Source organism: Gymnoscopelus braueri (genome assembly GCF_963280865.1).
Source record: "Gymnoscopelus braueri genome assembly, chromosome: 19".
NCBI lineage: Eukaryota > Metazoa > Chordata > Actinopteri > Myctophiformes > Myctophidae > Gymnoscopelus > Gymnoscopelus braueri.
This window is the reverse complement of record NC_137621.1, coordinates 50,061,626-50,069,851: the sequence shown is the minus strand read 5'-3', so window position 1 is coordinate 50,069,851 and position 8,226 is coordinate 50,061,626.

Genomic DNA, 8,226 nt, shown 5'->3' with positions numbered 1-8,226 from the left:
GTGTGTGTGTGTGTGTGTGTGTGTGTGTGTGTGTGTGTGTGTGTGTGTGTGTAAAGAGACACCCCTCAAGAGTTCCCCTCAGAAAAGGAATGGTAGGATTCAAGTGGTTAATGCAAAAAAAAAATCCTATCAGACAAAGATTTGGCGGCCCCCCTGTTGAAGATCCCTGGTATAGGCAATACATTTAATGTAATGGCAAAGTAAAGAAGTTGTCAGAGTCTATCTATGGTATTGGCACCACAACACGTGACAAAGCCTGAAGGGAAGATTTCTCTGCGACTGTTGCACATCATGGAACAATCTTCTCCATTTACTCACCAGTCACCATACTAATTCAACAGGTATTCCAAGTTCCAACCATTTAGCAGCCAATTAAAACAAACAATAATATTGTCAACTTCACAACCTTTTGTCAGTGCATTTCATAAACTCACGCCCTTTTGTGTCGCATAAACTCACACCCTTTTTACATAACCCCAGAACAAAACATTCACCTGGTATGGCGTCAGCTCGAAAACAATTGAAACAAAGGTTTCAGGTATGAGGCTTGACCAATTACCTTTCACGGACGGCTGGGGCTCACACCCAGTGGTGGAAAAAGTACTCAAATTCTTTACTTAAGTAAAAGTACCAATACCGCAATATAGAAATACTTACAAGTAAAAGTCCAGAATTCAAAATTGATTTGAGTAAAAGTACAAATGTATTGGCACCAAATTGTACTTAAAGTACCAAAAGTAAAAGTACTAATAGCAGATCTACAAGCTCACAACGCATCGCATTGTGAGCTTGTAGATCTGCTATTTTCAAATAGCCTAGGTATAAAATAGGGCTAAAGTGGTTAATGTATGTTTTATAATGTAAAGCAAAGTAACTAGTAACTAAAGTTTTCAAATAATTGTAGTGGAGTAAAAGTACAATATTTTCCCGAGATGTAGTGTAAGAGTACAGAAAATGGCATAAAGTAAAAAATCCTCAAACTTAAGTACAGTACTTGAGTAAATGTACTTAGTTACTTTACACCACTGCTCACACCCAAGTCCCTCGTGCGTTATGGAGCATAGTATGTGAATGACAGAGATTCTGACATTTTTGACATTTTTGCGCTGACTAAACAAAACAGGAATGTCAAGGCGAGGAATCGGCTGCAAACACAATTTTATGATGAATTCAACTCAACCGTCTTGGATTTAACCCATTAAGACCTGAGGCCGAGACCAGTGGTTCTCAAACAGTGGTCCCGGGACCACCAGTGGTCCTTGGGGGGGTACCAGGGGGTCCCCAGCGAAATGTGTTAACATAGCGTCACAATCATTTTAACCACTTAGCTTTGGCTATTCAAAAATAGCAGATCTACAAGCTCATAGCACGGCACCGAGTGCCGCGCTATGAGCTTGTAGATCTGCTATTTTTGAAAAATCTTCTAAAATGTGTGCATATGCATATCTTTGTATAGTATAAAGCAAACATTTTAAAATCTTTGCTTCTGGGGGTCCCTGGCACAAAACGTTTTCAGATGGGGGTCCGCGGCCAAGTATATATCAATTTAGGGGTCCTCGAAATGATAAAGGTTGAAAACCACTGTTCCAAACCAGTAGTTCTCAAACTCTTTTTGTGCCAAGGACCCCCAAATTGATATGTATTTGGCCGTGGACCCCCATCTGATAAGGTTTTGTGCCAGGGACCCCCAGAAGAGAAGATTTTTGTAAAAAAAATAAAATAGCACATGTACAAGCTCGCAGCGCGTCAAAAAGTGACGCGCTGTGAGCTTGTATATCTGCTATTCTTGAGAACTACCGTTCTAAACCACTGTTCTAAATCCTATAGCTAAAATCTAAAATGACACAGATGCTTTCCCGGTTTTAATGGGTCAAATAACACAGAGCTTGACAAGCTGTGTGTAAAGATAATTAGGCTACCATCTAATCATTTAAAACAGTGCTAGTAGGCTATAGTAAAGGGGTGATGCAACTTTGATGATGGAGAGGGCCACTATATTTCCACTCTCACTCCAGAGGGCCACATTGCATATACTGTCGGGCCATTCTATGTCACACAAAAGTAGCAAAAATAGCCGATCTACAAGCTCAAAACGCGTCGCAGCGCGACACGTTTTCAGCTTGTAGATCGCTATCTACAAGCGATAGCGATCTACAAGCTATTTTTTAATTGGAATCCTGAAAAGTAATTTTTTTATTTAATTTCAAATGCATTCAGTTTTACTTATGTTAACTTAATGAACTTAAATACGAATACATTGGACATAAAAAAAGACAATAGAATTTGAATACTAGTCATTAAGCAACTAATATAGTAATTAAAGCGGTTCATGTTTGCATGTTTGGAATTGTAACAGCTGAAATCAATAATATATCAGTATTCGGATATTAACCTGCATTAAGTGAAGGTGGGGGATGCATGTGACCCCCGGGCCGCCAGTTGCCCATGTATGCTATAGTATGTGAGGAGTTGATACGTAATCGTATCGTGTTCATTCTCTACAGTAAATATGTTCCTGTTCCCAGTGGTGTGAAGTAACTAAGTACATTTACTCAAGTACTGTACTTAAGTACAATTTTGAGGTATTTTTACTTAACAATGTTCAGTACTTTTACTTTTACTCCACTACATCTCAAAGGCAAATATTATGATGGGGCCCCCTCCTTTTTTTCCCTACACACCAAATCCCTTTCGCCGAAACATATAGCTGATTTACAAACTCATAACGCATCGCAACACTACAGTCCACCAATGCAACTCCTTGCAACTACTTGCAACCAGTGGTGGGAAAAGTATACTCACATTTTCTACTTAAGTAAAAGTATCAATACTGCAATGTAGAAATACTCTGTTACAAGTAAAAGGCCTGTGTTCAAATTGTTACTTGAGTAAAAGTACAAAAGTATTGGCATCAAAATATACTTAAAGTACCAAAAGTAAAAGTACTAAAATGTTTGAAAATAGCAGATCTACAAGCTCACAACGCGTTGCATCTCGACGCATTGTGAGCTTGTAGATCGGCTATTTTCAAATAGCCTATGTATAAGATAGGGCTAAAGTGGATAATGTATGTTTTATAATGTAATAATTTATATCTGCAAAGTAACTAGTAACTAAAGTTTTCAAATAATTGTAGAGGAGGAAAAGTACAATATTTGCCTCTGAGATGTAGTGGAGTAGAAGTAAAAGTATAGATAATTGGAAATACTCCAGTAAAAGTACCTCAACATTGTACTTAAGTACAGTACTTGAGTAAATGTACTTAATTACTTTACACCACTGTGTCTGTGTATGTGTGTGTGTGTGTACGTGTGTGCTACACGTGCATTCGTGGCTCAGAGCCTCTGGCTGATGACCAAAAGCCTAATATCTCCCCTGGCCAAGGGACAATTCCCCTTTAGGCTAGTGGATAAGATGTCGGCCTTCCACGCAGGAGACTAGAGTTCGAAACCTGGGCTTAACGTGTGTGTGTGTGTGTGCATGTGCGTGCCTGCCTGCCTGCTTGCGTGTATGGGCGTGTGTTTGGATTTGTGTTTATTAAGCTATGTGTCTCAGCAAGAAGTCATGGGTTACTTATGGTGGTAGAACACCTACATTTTATGTATCAGAGCTACAGTAGTGTTTCCATATTAAATAGTTGTCATTTATGGAGCTATATTATTGTTACATTTTGTGGGTTATGGTATAGAGAGGCATGCCAATGAAAAAATTATTCATAAACACAACACATAGGTCGAACCAGGTCCCAGTTGGAATAGCCTGTTCCTATACAGTATTATTGTCATGGTGTACTGCCCTGTGTATGCTGTATATGTACACAATGTTCAGACATCCATTCATACTGTCTGTCACCTGTCAAACCAATGACGGGTGACAATGCAACCCTCATTATCCCTTAATCCCGATTGATACGTGACGATGTCGCCTACTATTCTTAGACAGTTCACACTGTAGGTGTGAGGTACACACGTCCATATAGAGGTTGGAATGTTGTTGAGCCTGTATTGAGCCTGTCCATCTCTGTCACTGTTCAAAGCTAATAATTTAGCCCATGGCAGTATTATGTAAGTGCCGGTATGCTATCTACCTGTAATAATAATACAAATAGTAATAATAATAATAATGATAATAATTGTGAGGTCTGTGATATAGGAATGGGGCTAGACCGAGCACCGCCTTTGCAGTAATAATCAATAAAATCTAGAAATAAATTATAAAACTGACAAAGGTAACACATTGGGAAGGTTACCCGTTACTCATTCCTGACAGCAATTGGCTACTCAATGCTGTAGCAGCCTACAATAAGAGACATTGACAATGACATTAAATTGCATGTTTTCACCTCGATTAATAAGGAATCCAACAACTTTTTCCCCCCATACATAATGGTTGCAGTAATCTGATCCCTGGTCAGTCTATCATAGCAGCACTTGATTCTTGCAGCCCGAGCCCCCCTTCTGTCACACCCACAGCCACTTTACAAAGAAGAACAATTTGTTGTATATTAGCTTGTCTGACACCTAGTTGGTCGAGTTGAGAGAGTAACTGTAGCCAGTAACAGAACGATCACTGCCGTGAGAGGCAAGCAGCCAATACACAACGCTGATTGAGCAACACAATTGGAGCGGTGGGGTGCTAGACCAGTCGGGGAAAATAAATAATAAATAAATAGACCTCTCGATCGCAATAGTATCCTCCCAATAGTGGGGGGACAGAACACTAGAACTTGGGTCCACCTGATGTTTCTTCCTGTTAAAGGGAACGTTTTTTGTTGCCATTTGCCACTGTCGCAAAGAATCCTTGCTCAGGGTGGGACAATGTCGGATCTCTGCTCTACATGTAAAGAAGGGGTGGGCAACTTTGATGATGGAGAGGGCCACTATATTTCCACACTCATTCCAGAGGGCCACATTGCATACAGTATACTGTCGGGCAGACACCTCTTATCTCTGTATTTTAACTTTTTTTGTAAATGAATGCCGTACATCTATGTCACACAAAAGTAACAAAAGTAGCAAAAATAGCCGATCTAGAAGCTCAAAACACGTAACAGTGCGGTGCGTTTTGAGCTTATAGATCTGCTATTTTTGCTATTTTTTAAATGGAATCCTGATTTCTTTTCCACTATTTTTTAATTGGAATCCTGAAAAGTAACATTTTTATTTAATTTCAAATGCATTTGTATGTGTATGTTAACCTACACAATCACCATTACACATTGCAGCAATTTATAAGGTGAGGTCAAGTGTTATACTTCTTAATTGCTGGAAACACAGATTTAGTTTTGGCAAGGATTACAGTTATTTGTAATACATTATAATAATACTAGGGATATTATTGGCCTTTAAACATATTTTTGTAATAAGTTACAGGAGTTACTGTATGGTGTGTGTGATATGAAATGTGAGTTTACCATAATCACAGTAATCCGCATATTCCATCATATTCAAGGGCTTTTGCAGAGTAATGAGACAGACTCCAGTCACTTTCAAATTAGAGCGCTGCAGAGGGTAGGTGTGTGTGTGTCTGTATCCAGCTGACGCTCGTAGACGCTCGTTAATGTTATAGGCGTTGAGGCAATTATGCTTCTGCGCTGTCAAATAGGCCAACATCTAATCTAAGATTAGTGGGACTCATTCAAATGACCACCAGTGAGTCCCGGGACTCACTTTATTGAACAACAACACTGTATTATATTAGATTTACTATATATTATATTGATATTATAGCTATTTTATTTTAGATATGTGATGTTGTTACCTGACTATTAGTTGACTTTTGGTTAAGAAGCCCACATATATCGGTATCGGTTGCAATCGGTATCGGAAATTAGGAGTTGGACAATATCGGTATATCGGTTATTGGTAAAAAAGTCAATATCGAACATCCCTAAACATTATTATATGTTACAACTAAGAAAACTACAGCACAATATATCCTGGCCAACAGAAAAAGTCTGTGAGTGAATAGTATTTATGAAGTATTATGATACCTAACCCTATACGTCATTATAAAAGGCTTTAAAATGTGTGAGAATTATTATTACGAAGCTTTACGAGCATTTCTGAGTTCTTATGACTATATTTATCCAGTGCAGATTATAATGCTTTATAAGATATGTTTATAATACCTGATAAATAGAATTTCAATATCATTTGTATGTTTGGAGCGTTATTAAAGAATTGTCTCGTGATTATAGATACAGTTCATATAGTTCATTATCTTATTTGAGTTTTCCAATAGTGTAACTTTAACTGTGTCAGTATGACCTTAAACCTAAACTGTGTTTATCAACATGAGTTGAGATCATGTTTTTATTGCAGCCTTATGCTTTCCAGGTGCCTGGTACGGAAAGATCACAGGGCCCCTTTCTCTCTATAATGATGTACAGTACCAAGCTCTCTCTCCCTCCCTTGAGGGGTGACTTATGTATGTTAACTGTTGCTTTACTCTGTATGTCTCAGAATGCATTCTCTGAATAAACCAATGTATTGAACTCTGTATTATCTCCTTATATTTGGTTCTCCGTCACGGTAACTTTAACTTGAGTATTTCAGACTCAAGATTGTCCTAGCTATCAAACCTAAATAGACCAGTGTTTCTCAACCTTTTTGGTGCCAAGGCACACCTGGCATAGCCAAAAGATCCCAGGGCACACCTAGATATACGGTGTGCATATATATATATATATATATATATATATATATATATATATATATATATATATATATATATATATATATATATATATATATATATATATATATATATATACATACATATATACACACACACACACACACACACACACACACACACACACACACCTTGACCATTATAAATATATAAATCTTTGACCTACAAATATATAAACTTGGGTCAGTGCAATGAATGGAGGAGTCTGAAAACCTTCCCAGTGTAAAACTTCTTTGGTAAGTATATTTGGTACCCAATATACTTCTAATATCTGATAATAATATCTAATAATGTGATCCTGATAGCATTACTGCGGACGCATGCGCTGTTGCCCACTACAGACGAACACCAAAACTCTCGCCCCAAAACAGTCACCCCGGGGGAAATCCGGTGGTATTCACCTGGTATTCCTAAACGTAACCTCATTAGACTATGCCTAAACCTAACCTTATTCCTAAACCTAACCTCAGTAAAACTAATAATATGGCTAACCCTAAACTTATTTCTAACCTTATCCTCAGTAAAACAAATACAGGAATATAAGAACCGCTGGTCCGCGAAAAGGAATGGGGGCGAGCGTGTTTTGGGGCGAGTTTTCCGGTTATGTTATATCGACGGCTCCGCAGCTTGAAGTTGCAAGCGATTATCTCTGTGTGTGTGTGTGTGTGTGTGGGGGGGGGGGGTTATTTTTCACACCTTCAAACGGCGCGGCACACCGTAGCATTACTCACAGCCCAAAAAGATTGCCAGGGTTGATAAACACTGCTATAGACAAAGGATGCATAGGAAGTACTGCTTCAATACGTGTAGACACATTTGTGTCGCCTTAAGAATACTTTTCTCTGGAAAAAAGGCATGACGTTCTCATGTCATTGTGTGGGTGTTTTAGACGTCAGTGCTCTCTCAAAATAATACTGAACCAAACCCACATGTGAAAATAGGCACACAACTTGTGTCTGAAATGCTTACAGAATGGCAGTGGTGTAAAGTCAATTTACTCAAGTACTGTACTTAATGTAAGTACAATTTTGAGGTACTTTTATTTTACCGGAGTATTTCCAATTTTCAATACTTTTACTCCAACTCCAATACATCTCAGAGGCAAATATTATACTTTACTCCACTACAACTATTTGAAAACTTTAATTACTAGTTACTTTGCAGATATACATTATTATATTATGAAACATACACTAACCACTTTAGCCCTGTTTTATACATAGGCTATTTGAAAATAGCGATCCACAAGCTTGTAGATCTGCTATTTTCAAACATTTTAGAACTTTTACTTTTGGTACTTAAAGTATATTTTGATGCCAATACTTTTGTACTTTTACTCAAGTAACATTTTGAACACTGGCCTTTTACTTATAACATATTATTTCTACATCGTGGTATTGCTACTTGCTACTTTTACTTAAGTAAAATATCTGAGTACTTCTTCCACCACTGCAGTATGGTGGTATAATTAGTAGTTAATTAATAGTTTCAAACATATAAACAGTTAATCATAAAAACATACAAACAAAC